This window comes from Peromyscus californicus, unplaced genomic scaffold (genome assembly GCF_007827085.1).
Source record: "Peromyscus californicus insignis strain IS unplaced genomic scaffold, ASM782708v3 Scaffold_15__1_contigs__length_86483966, whole genome shotgun sequence".
Lineage (NCBI taxonomy): Eukaryota > Metazoa > Chordata > Mammalia > Rodentia > Cricetidae > Peromyscus > Peromyscus californicus.
Window position 1 is genome coordinate 73766379 of NW_026294447.1, and position 11026 is coordinate 73777404.

An 11026-nucleotide genomic window follows, 5' to 3' on the forward strand; every position below is an offset into this window, starting at 1 on the left:
TATACTTCCTCCTGCCTGACTACTGGCCAATCAGTGTTTTATTTACCAACCAATCAGAGCAACACATTTGCCATACAGAACTTCCCACAGCACCTTTTGGAGATGGGTATGGAGGATCAGCAAACAGCCAAATGGCAAATGGGAGGTAGTGTCAGGGAAAGGGCAAAAAGCCCGAAAGTACCAGAGAAAGCCTAATTAGGCTCTGGCTAACATCTGAAAGAAACGGACATGAAGGAAAACAAAAGCCCAGACTCCGAAAGATGGGCAGACCTCGCAGACTCCATAGTGACTGCTGGGGAAGAGAAGTGTATGATCTCAGGAAAAGGATGCTTGTTTGTAACGAGTCTGTAAGAGATCACTCCCTCGAAAGATTTCCCAAAATTGCTTGCCTGCATTTCCCGTTTTCTCAGATATTATTATATTGCTCCTCAGGTCTTTGACGGGATTGAAAATTAACAGTTACAGCTACAATCTTCTCGTATCTTAGCTAGAACAAACTAAGTACTAGAATCAGATTCTTCAGGATAGGACAGCTTTTGGAATAATCTCTCTAACATACCACTTACTTATGTTCTGGATTTTAGTGCATGTCTCTTGTTTGACGTTGTTCTTGTTGGCTGTAGTTCCATTTGTTTATGTCATTACCCTTTATTTCTCCTTGATAATCATTCCTGTTGTATATAGTTGTTGGTTAAACGGCGTGCTGCTCGTGGCTGGCGGCCATGCTGGCGGAGGAGCGTGCTGATTGGAAGAATCACAGCCAGGGTTACCTTTTTAGAGCTTTATTGGGAGAGAGGGGAGGAGAGAGAGGGAGAGAGAGAGAGAGAGAGAGAGAGAGAGAGAGAGAGAGAGAGAGAGAGAGAGAGAAAGCAGATGGAAGGAAGGAGCGGAAAGGAAAGAGAGAGGGACGCACAGAGGGCCCACCCGCTTTTTAGGCTGAGACGCTGCCCCAGGCTGATGTCGTAATTAAGGACAGAATCCTTACAATAGTTTTGTGTCAGGTTAGAACTTTCTTATTTAGACAGAAGGGGGAGATGTAGTGGGTAGCTGTTTGAGCCCAGTCCTGAAGCACCAACCCCTAGTGAGGCAGCTGTAGCTGTTACACCTGCCTATGACGGCAGACCCTTAAGACCAGGGATACACGTACACCCCTTCTGCTTGGCTACCTTGTGGTTCTGGATGCTGAGATCTTGGGCCAAGCCGTTCAGTGTGGGACATAGCTCAGCTTTCCCGGACTCTACGATAAATCTCCCGTGGTTGTGAGTTCACCCCCAAATAAATTCCTTGGATCATTAAATAGACTCCGTGGATTTACCCCATTACTCTCTCCTGTCACATTGCCTCCCCCAGGCCCCCCATGATGGACTCATCCCTCTGGAACTATAAGCCAAAACAAACTCTTTCTTCCTTCAGTTGCTTCTGGTCAACAAAAAAAGTAACTAATATAGAACCCGGAGAGCTAAAAAGAAGCAAGTAGAGTATCTGTGTCAAAATGTATCCCGAGGTCCTAAGGCCTGCAGTAAGCTCAGTGTGGCTACTCTTTCTGTGTCTTTTAGATAAATATTTTCTGAGCATCCCCACTCTGCTTGCTATGGACAGGGCAGCATCCCCCAATGACATTCAGCAGCTTACATGAAGCCCTCTATGGTTTGAATGTCCCTCTCCAAAGTGGCCATTGACCTTTTATTGTCCTTGTGATTAAGAGGCAAGCTGTTGACAGGTGATAAGCCTGGGAGTGTCCCAGCCTCCAGAATAGATTCATGTCATTCCAGGGGAAGTGAGTTCTTGATTTAAAAAAAAAAAAAAAAAAAGCCAAGTACTGTCCAGTTTCCTCTGGCTGGATGTCTTTGTTTCTCTTTAGCCAGCCCTAGCTTCTCAAATGCACCATTATTTTATCTCTTATGCTAACAGGTAGATAGCTGCTGTTGGGGATGCTTCCAGGGTAGGGCGACATTGTGGCAGAGCCTCTGGTTTGTACTGCACAGAGTGACAATAACCAAGGCCTTTTGGACGAAAGAATAGCTCAAGAAGAGCAGTAAGTATTGTTCTGGGTGTGGTGGGTGCTGCATGCCTGGGATCCCCGCACTCAGGAGTCTGAGGTAGAAGGATTCCAAATTCAAGGCCAGCCAGGGCTATATAATGAGACCCTGTGTGGGGAAAAAAATGAACAAAGATATGATATTCTCTTTTTCCTGGGTTTGGTATTGGGTTATTTCTTCTATCCATTTGTTCATTCTAACAGGTTTTTGTACCCTGATAATAGATTTCTCTGCTGACGAAGTAAGCCAGATCAAGACAAACTGAAAAAGTAAAAGAACAGGTTTATTTGAGCAAAGCAACGCCCAGGTAAGTTCTCCAGCCCCAGAGATGAAGGCAGGAGAAGTCATGCGCCCAAACTAAAGCAGGGAGCTTATATATCCTGAAGGTGAGGGGTGATGACGTGTCCTCCACAAGCTGGGTTTGTGCCCAAGTCTGCTCAAAAACTGAGGGCTTTAGGCGGGGTCTTGGGCTGCTGGCAACTTGAAGGAGCTGCCACAGCTGCCAAGAATTTGGAACTGGGCTTTTTGGTGACTTTCCCATGCTGGAGATTCTCAGAGAGGGCAGGGTTTGGAGAGAGAGGAATGGGGCTTTCCGGTTGAAGCAGGAGTGAGCTGGAGATTCATCCACTCATTCAACCTGTAGGTACTAGATAGACTCTGGCGGGGCCTGAGCCACTGTAAACAAAACTGAGGAAACACAGATTTGTGTGTGTGTGTATGTGTGTGTGTGTATTGTGTTTGATGATTTATCACAGGTTAGGAATTCTTTTATTCACTTCCCACAATGGCTCCTAAGGTAGATGTTTCTTAACCCTGTGTTGATATTAAGGAAATTGAAGTTCAGAGAACTTATATCATGTACCTAAGGGAACTCAGCAAATGACAGAGTAGCAATTTGTCTCTAGGTGAGTGGACCTTAACCAGAGGCAGTCTGGGCCCCCAGGAGACATTTGACAATGTCTGGAGAAATTGGGGGGTTGTGGCAGGGGAAGTGGTGGGTGGGGCGGGATAAATGCTCCTGAGGAACAGGGGTGATGCTAACTAACCTGTGTGCTATTCTAGACAAGGTTTACAAAGTGTAGAACGACCTCCTAGAATACTCATCTACTCCCCAGTACCAGCTCCTCTGAGGCACTGAGGTCTTGGCTATTAAACGCTCATCTCTTTTTATTACAGCAAATGTAAGAAGTGGAGCCGAGCAGGGAGTCGTGAAAAAGTGGCACAGTGTGAGAATGAGGTGGAGAACATTCTTGGAGGCCAAACTACAAGTGCTGAGAAAGATGAGCTGGAGAAGGAGAGACTGAAGCTACAGAGACCACCCTAACCTTACCCCTGAGTCACGGTCCGGGGGAGAGGCAGGAAGGATTTGGAATCGGGGTGGTGGGGCTTCAGGAAATGGAGAGAATGTAAATGCAAGGGGGAAAGGACTCACTGACTCTGAGCTCCCAGCGGAAGGGAGAGGCAGGGGAAGTGAAGACAAGTCAGGATGACTCCGATTTTCCGAGTTCCTCCTCCTCCCTTCCCTTCCCACTCACCCTGTCTCCCTCTGGGTTCCACTGCCAGGCTTTTGGCCCAAGCTCCCACGTCCATCAAATGCAACACAGAAAAATCTGTTTCCTCTGCTTTGTTCACAGAGTGTCATAAATCAGCACCGCCCCCCATCCCCACCGCCCTTCCCCAGCCCCCAGCAGGTCACACATCTTTTTGAACTTGCTTCCCTTTTTCCTGTTTATGGAGTCATTTAAGAACTCCCGGCCAGTGCCTAGGATGGTAAAGACAGACACATGGCTCCTGAGAGAACCTCAGGGGAATTTCTAATGTGAGGGAGGAGGAAGGAAGGCCTTTGTCTCTGTTTTCTCTGGAGTGTTTAAAGGACACGGCACAGTGTTGACTGGGCACCCCTGGGGCCTTGTGGTTGATTCTGCTCCTTCCCTGAGCCTTAGCCTATGACAGTCCAGTCACTGGACAGAGAACCAGCCTTGCAGTCATACCCGAGTCCTGCTGCCAGGGGCATGCGTGTTTGGTCTCCAGCTTGGCTTCCCAGGCCCCTTCCAAATTCCAGTATCTGAGTAGCCTTGTTGAGAGGCCACTGGTGTCTCAAGCCTTTGGGAAACATTGGTCAGTAAGAAGCCTGTGGGACTGGGAATGTAGCCCGGCTGGTAGAGTGCTTGCCTAGCACGCAAGAAGACAAAGCCTTGGGTTCGATCCCCAGCACCATGTAAACTAGGTGTGGTGGACCACCCCAGTAACCCCAGCACTCCAGAGGCCAAGGCAGAAGGATCGACAGCTCAGTCTCGGCAACACAGTGAGTGTGAGGCCAGGCTGGGATCCGTGAGACCCTCCGTTAGAATAACTAATAATGATAAAAATGAACAAAGGAGGCTGCAGACACGAGCCAATTGCTGTTGTCATCTATGGCTTAGCCTGCAGCTGTCACCGTGGATCTGACAGCCGTCCAGAGGGAGGTGTGCACCTCGGAGCCATCTGCCAGCTCGCCAGCCAGCCCCTCCCCTCCGTCTCCCCCACGGGCCTTTCTTCCTCTTCTCTCCAGCCCTCACGCCTCACCTCTTCCTTTCTGTTTCTCCTGGTCGCATCCCCCCACAGCCAGGAGGGTGGAGGAAAGCCTATTTCCTCTTTGCCTTCCATCCTCCAGGGTGTCCTCCTGTGTGCCTTGCCTTCCCTCGTCAGGAATCTGTTTGGTTTTTTTGTTTTGCCTGGTTTGGTTTGGTTTGGTTTTTCGAGACAGGGTTTCTCTGTGTAGCTTTGCGTCTTTCCTGGAACTCGCTTTGTAGACCAGGCTGGCCTCGAACTCACAGAGATCCGCCTGCCTCTGCCTCCCGAGTGCTGGGATTAAAGGCGTGCGCCACCACCGCCCGGCTCAGGCATCTGTTTCTACACGCACGCATGCACGCATGATCCTACATGCATCTACTTGTTACATGACCTCAAGGGCAGAGTACTAGATGGTACACAGGGCCCACACACAAAGGGTTCGTGAGCACCATTCATCCTGGAGCATCACTCATGTTTGTGGTCTCCAGAGTCACACAAGTGCAGAGTGGCTGTGGACTCCACTCTCATCAGACACTGCTCTGCCTGCCTTGGGGACCCTTCCCTCCCTGCTTATGGTTCTCTTTTTGTAAAATGTAGGTTGGAGGAGGTAATGGGGGTGGGGTTGGGGGAGGTGGAGAGGCGGGGTTGGGGGAGGGAGCAAACCAAGCTTAACCATAGGGATGATGAAGGCTGCTGCTTAGAATAGGGAAAGTTATGCACAGTGGAGGCTAGAGCAGACCCAAAGCATCCTCTCCTAGTTTGAACTCATGCCCAAGGGTGCTTGCTGTGCCGGGAGGAGTGGCGAGGTCCCTGGAGGTATGCCTGAGCAAAAGCTGCCAAGCAGCAGCTCGGAGGGATTATACTCTGGTGTCTTCTACAGCGTTGCCGAGCTAATGACAGGAACAGGTCATTCAGATGCGAGGAGCCACAGAAAAACCAGGAACTCCAAAGAACAGTCAGATCTGTACCTCAAGTGACGGCAATGCCCGAGTCTCCATACAGACCCTTTCTCCATGGGCTCAGGAAGAAGGAGACAGACTCCCACACAACAGGTCAGTCACGTGGCCCGGTGGACTGCAGCCCTGGTGACTCAGCAGGAAGCGCGACCAAGTAATAGCCAAGGCTGGTGTGTACTGGTCACTCTGTTGGCTTTTCCATACTCCAGCAGCAACGCCCTACCTGCCCCTCCCCCCCCATCCTTTTTTTCAATCTTGAGTAAAATTCTAGCAAAAGTACCCCCCAAGTCCCCAGTCAAAAGATAACTTTTCATGAATAGTGCCTGGCATTAATCATTCCATGGCAGGCTGTCAAGGAGGTCCAGTAGTCAGAGCAGGAGGTCTCGGGTCACTCAAGGAGGTGCCATTTACCAGCCTGGAAAAAAAACCAAACAAAACACTTTAGTATTTTTAACCATCTGTAATTATATACGTGCGAGTTGGCTACACGGCAGTCTTGCTTAGTCTCTACCCTCAATACCCATTGCATAAGAACTCTGGCCTTTCCCTCGACTGAGTATTGAGAAATATCTATGCCTTGACCAATGTGTTTTCCAAGGGTTCATTTATTAATGTAGCTATGACTCCTTCTTCACTAGCCCAGTCCCGGCTATTTCCTTTCACCTACCATGTTGGAGCCAAGATGAAATTTCTAAACACACCCTAAGCATTCCTGTCTGCATACCTCTGCTCATGAAGTTTCTCTCCATAGGGTGTCTCTTTCCTTGCTGTGTCTAAGTCCTATCCATTCTTTAAGTCTATTCAAATACCACTGTCTCCATGAAGGTCTCCACCTATTCCTCTGCCCAGAAATGAACCCTCTCTAGTCCAGTGTGGTGGCGCGTACCCACAATCCCAGCACTTCTGATAAGGAAGTGGGAGAATTCCAGCCTGAGCCAGAGAGTGAGCCCCTACCTATGCACATAATAAATAACTCCTTTCTGTCTTCTGGCATCTTAACATTTCTTTTAAACTTTAATATGACAGGCTTTTATGAACTTTAATATGGCAGGCTTTTATCGTTATCATTGCCACCACTGCCGCCGCCGCCGCCGCCGCCATTATCATCACCATGACTGTTCTGTCCCCCTCCTCCTCCTCATCTTCATCATCACCACCACCTGGTACTTTGTGTGGTGAGAATGTCCCGTGCTTTGCTGTCCCCTTTGCTTTTCCAGCTTGTGAAATAATTATTAATGCCCGTTTTCTTTCTCTCCAGGTTGCAACGAGAAAACAAAACGGAATTTGGAATCAAACAGTCTGGAGTTGCTAGAGTGGTCTCATTATCTCATGATCATCCATAGAATTTTGGGTAAGTTAGCCTAAGAATCAGCCTTCTTGCTGGCAGAACCCAGACTGCAATACCTGACATGGGACAGTTGTATTACATTAAATAATAATCACCATCATTTATCGAATGCATATTATATGCTGGGCAGTACTTCAAATATCTTTTCTCCATTATCTTATTGAATAATTTAAATCCCCACAACAGCCCTATGAGGAAAGAGTATCCTCATTTTACAAAGGGCCACTCCAGGCAGAGAAGCCAGTGAGAGAGCCAATGATGAGCGCTTTGACTTGAGAATCAGTAGGGGTCTTTTTTTTTTTCCTGGTTTTTTGAGACAGGGTTTCTCTGTGTAACAGTCCTGGCTGTCCTGGAACTCTCTTTATAGACCAGGTTGGCCTCCAACTCACTGAGATCTGCCTGCCTCTGCCTCCCAAGTGCTGGGATCAAAGGTGTGCGCCACCACCACCACCACCACCGCCCGGCTAGAATCAGTAGTTTTAATCCTGAGCAACAGCTGCCTCAGTAGTGTGGGCCGTGTCCAATACGGGCTTCTTACTATCTGTACAAAATTAGCCAGGCACCTGGAGAGCACTCTGTCAGCAGCAGCTGCTAGGCTTCCATTGTTGTTGCTGAGGGCCGGAGTCCACCCAGTACTTCTTTGCTGCCCCATGGCACCTCACCATAGTAATAGCTTGCAGTAAGTAGTTAAGCCTTTTTTTTTTCTTGCACATGATGTCCTGATCCAAGTCTCCATCCTAGCAAGTGAACAAAAAGTGAACAAATGAATGATTGAATTAATGAGTGAATGAGAAGAGAAGGGGGGGAAGAATCCTGGAACAATAGGTGAAGATGATCAGAAATGAAGATTGTTAGCTAGGCTAGAGGATGAAGGGGTGTCAGGCCCCAGGGACCTGAATTATACTTAGTATTCAACAGTATTTTCATTAGTGACTCCGAAGATGGAGTATAAAGTGCGCTAATCGAATCGGTGAAGCCTGTGAGGTGAAACAGAGGCTGAGCGCTTAGGAGGCAGGCTGGAGTATGCAGACAGCCCTTGACAAATTAGAGAAATAAACAGAGTCAATAGACAGAGCTCCAGGAACTGCAGCCTGCAAGCAGTTCCGAGGGAGCAGCTGCCTTGGATGGATCTGCCCACAGAAACCCTGGACCCACTTTTCCAGGTCTCACCCTGGCTGGATTGCATTGCTGGACCAAGCCTGGGAGGCACAGTGTCCTTGATGAGGGACACGGTTCGGATCTGGAAATCTTGTGGCTAAAGCCCCCTTTAAAAGACTAAGCTATTCGCTCTCCCTACTGGCCTCTCTCCTTTACCTGTCTGCCTTGTCACTATGGAGATGGCTCTATTTGCTCCCGCTACAACTTAACACTCAGTAAAAAAATTGTACTCACCGGCGATGCCTCATTCTGACACTCCGAGCAATGCTGACCTCTCTCTGCTTCTCCCTCGGCCTCAACTTCCCAGCTGCTCTGAATGTTAGCCTGGCCTCATTTTCCGTAGCAAAATGCCCTATGTGGAAAAAGCGGAAGTGAGGCGATGGGTCTGGTGGTGGATCCCTGCACATCCCTGCCTGCCTGGAAGAAAAAAGCCCCAATGAAATGGCAGCCACAGGAATGAATGAGCCCCAGCTTCATGCTTCTCAGCCTGCGTGGTCTTCGGTCAGTACCTCACTTCTGAGTCAAGCTCCCTTGGCTAGAAGTATTTGAAAGCTACTTGACGTATCTTATTCAAAACAGAGCATTTAGGGCTGGGATGTAGATCAGTGGTAAAACACGCTGGTAGCAGGTACAAGGTTTGGGATTGATCCCTAGCATGCAAAAGAGAATCAAAATTAGAATGGAACATCTCATTGGAGGAATAAGAGATGGCCACAACCGGGGTGGTGGTGGTGGCGCACACCTTTAATCCCAGCACTCGGGAGGCAGAGCCAGGCGGATCTCTGTAAGTTCAAGGCCAGCCTGGTCTACAGAGTGAGTTCCAGGAAAGGCGCAAAGCTACACAGAGAAACCCTGTCTCGAAAAACAAACAAACAAACAAACAAAAGAGATGGCCACATAAAACCCGGGACTTGGATATTCAGGTGGCCTTAAGGGATAGGATCTGGGGTAGGGCTGCTGCTGTGAACTACAGCTATGTGGTTTTCTCTGTCATTGTGAAGTGATGCTTCTGGTCTCCACAGCAACTGCAGAATTTCTTACCCATTGGCCTGGAGTACCTGTGGCCAGACACTGGGGCTCCAATTCCACCTTGTGGATATCTGATGAGATCAGGCGAGTTCAGGCTGGTATAGCCATAGACAAGAACACCTATCTGCATTTAGATCTGCCTTTCTAGTAAAAAGGAACAGACCAAATCCACCAGGTCCAGTTTTTGCCTTGGCGTGATCTGTTGAGTGGAGGGTAGGATATTCCAAGTACCAGCATGCCAGCCAGCAGAGCCCACCTTCATGCACAGGGGAAAGAATCTTAAAGAATGAAAATGGACACTTGAATGTTCAATGTGGTCTCTAGGCTCACACAATCATGTGAATACAGGATAGTGTGGCGACCGGGGGATGGCGCTCAGTGGGGAGAGTGTTTGATGTGCAAACCTGAGGATCTGAATTCAGATCCCAGCATCCATAACCAACCCTGAGTGTGACAGCTTCCTGTAACTCCAGCTCTGGTAGGTAGGGATAGGTAGAATTTAGGGGGCTTTCCGGACTAGCCAGACTAGCCTAAATGGTGAGAGGCCTTGTCTCAAAAAACAAGGTAGAACTTCTGCCCTCCGGGGTTCTCCCATTGTGCTGTAAGCCTGTATTCAAGACCTCCTCCCTCCTTCAATAAATGGCATTCGGCATTAAAAAAAAAAGAAGATAGAAAATAGATGGTTGAGAAAGACATCCCGATATTACCTCTTGGGGGGTGGTGGTGCATCAGTTCATATGTGTACCACACACATACACAGTATCTAACTCACAATGAATAAATAAAAACTCTACATAGAGCACAGAGGCTGATATGTAGCAAGCGCGGCCATTTGTTGAATGATTGCTGTATTCAAAATCAGCTGATTTTGAATAGGAACTGAGTACTGGGAATGTCTCTGTTCGTGGTCCATTTGGGGTGACAGAAATGTCAATGGCTGGGGCAAGGAGGCCTGAACCCCACATCCCACCTAGGAGCAAGTCAGGGCTACTGTGTTATAGGCTCAAGCGTCTAAGTGGTCTTTTCATTTATTCTTTCTTTGAACACGTGTTTGTTGAGTATCTACTAGCCACCTACTGTCCTGGTGCTAGAGACACAGGAATGCTGGGAAAGACAAAAAATAAATAAATAAATAAGACAGCAATTTCATAAGTAGAGGGTATGTTCCTGGAAAGTGGCCAGGAGAAGAAATAAAGCAGAAAAAAGAGGCATATGAAATGTCAGCCAGGTGTATGACTTTAACGTCCTCACTGGGGTAGCCGGGAAGGTGTCACTACAAGGGAAGTTTTTATTTAAGGCCTTGAAAACAAAGTCATGGAGCTAGCCATGTTGTCTGGGGGAGGAGGAGGGACGAGGAGAAGATTCTGGGGAAATGGAACAGTCTGTACAATGGCCCTGAGGTGGGAGTCTGCGCAGCAAGTCAAGGACTCTCTGATGTAGATGAACAGGACAGATGATGAAGTCAGAGCTTCAGATGGGCAGCTTCTGTTGAACACTGGAGTAGTTGAAATCGCAGGGAATTTGGCTTTTGCTCTGAAAGCGTGATTGGGGGTTGAAGAGGGACGTGATCTGAATTGAGTTTGTTTTTTCTCTTTCTTTTTTTTTGGGGGGGGTTGTTTTGTTTTTCTTTTTTTTTTTTTTTTTTTTTTTTTGGTTTTTCGAGACAGGGTTTCTCTGTGTAGCTTTGCGCCTTTCCTGGAACTCACTTGGTAGTCCAGGCTGGCCTCGAACTCACAGAGATCCGCCTGGCTCTGCCTCCCGAGTGCTGGGATTAAAGGCGTGCGCCACCACCGCCCGGCCTTGTTTTTCTTTTGAGACAGTTTCTGTGTATAGCCTTGGCTGTCCTAGCACTCACTCTGTAGACCAGGCTCACAGAGATCTGCCTTCCTCTGCTTCCCAAGTGCTGGGATTAAAAGTGTTCACCACTACTGCCACTGCCTGAA

The 11026-nt window shown here is 48.2% G+C and overlaps 1 long non-coding RNA gene across 1 annotated transcript; it reads right to left on the bottom strand.

Annotated features, from left to right (window-relative positions):
* Positions 1-2301: 2301 nt before the first annotated feature.
* On the bottom strand, positions 2302-8556 carry LOC128110565 (uncharacterized). The gene is made up of 3 exons (XR_008218253.1): positions 8289-8556; positions 7460-7633; positions 2302-5963 (listed from the first exon to the last, which is right to left on the bottom strand). It is a non-coding gene; the product is annotated as an uncharacterized LOC128110565 (long non-coding RNA).
* Positions 8557-11026: the final 2470 nt, after the last annotated feature.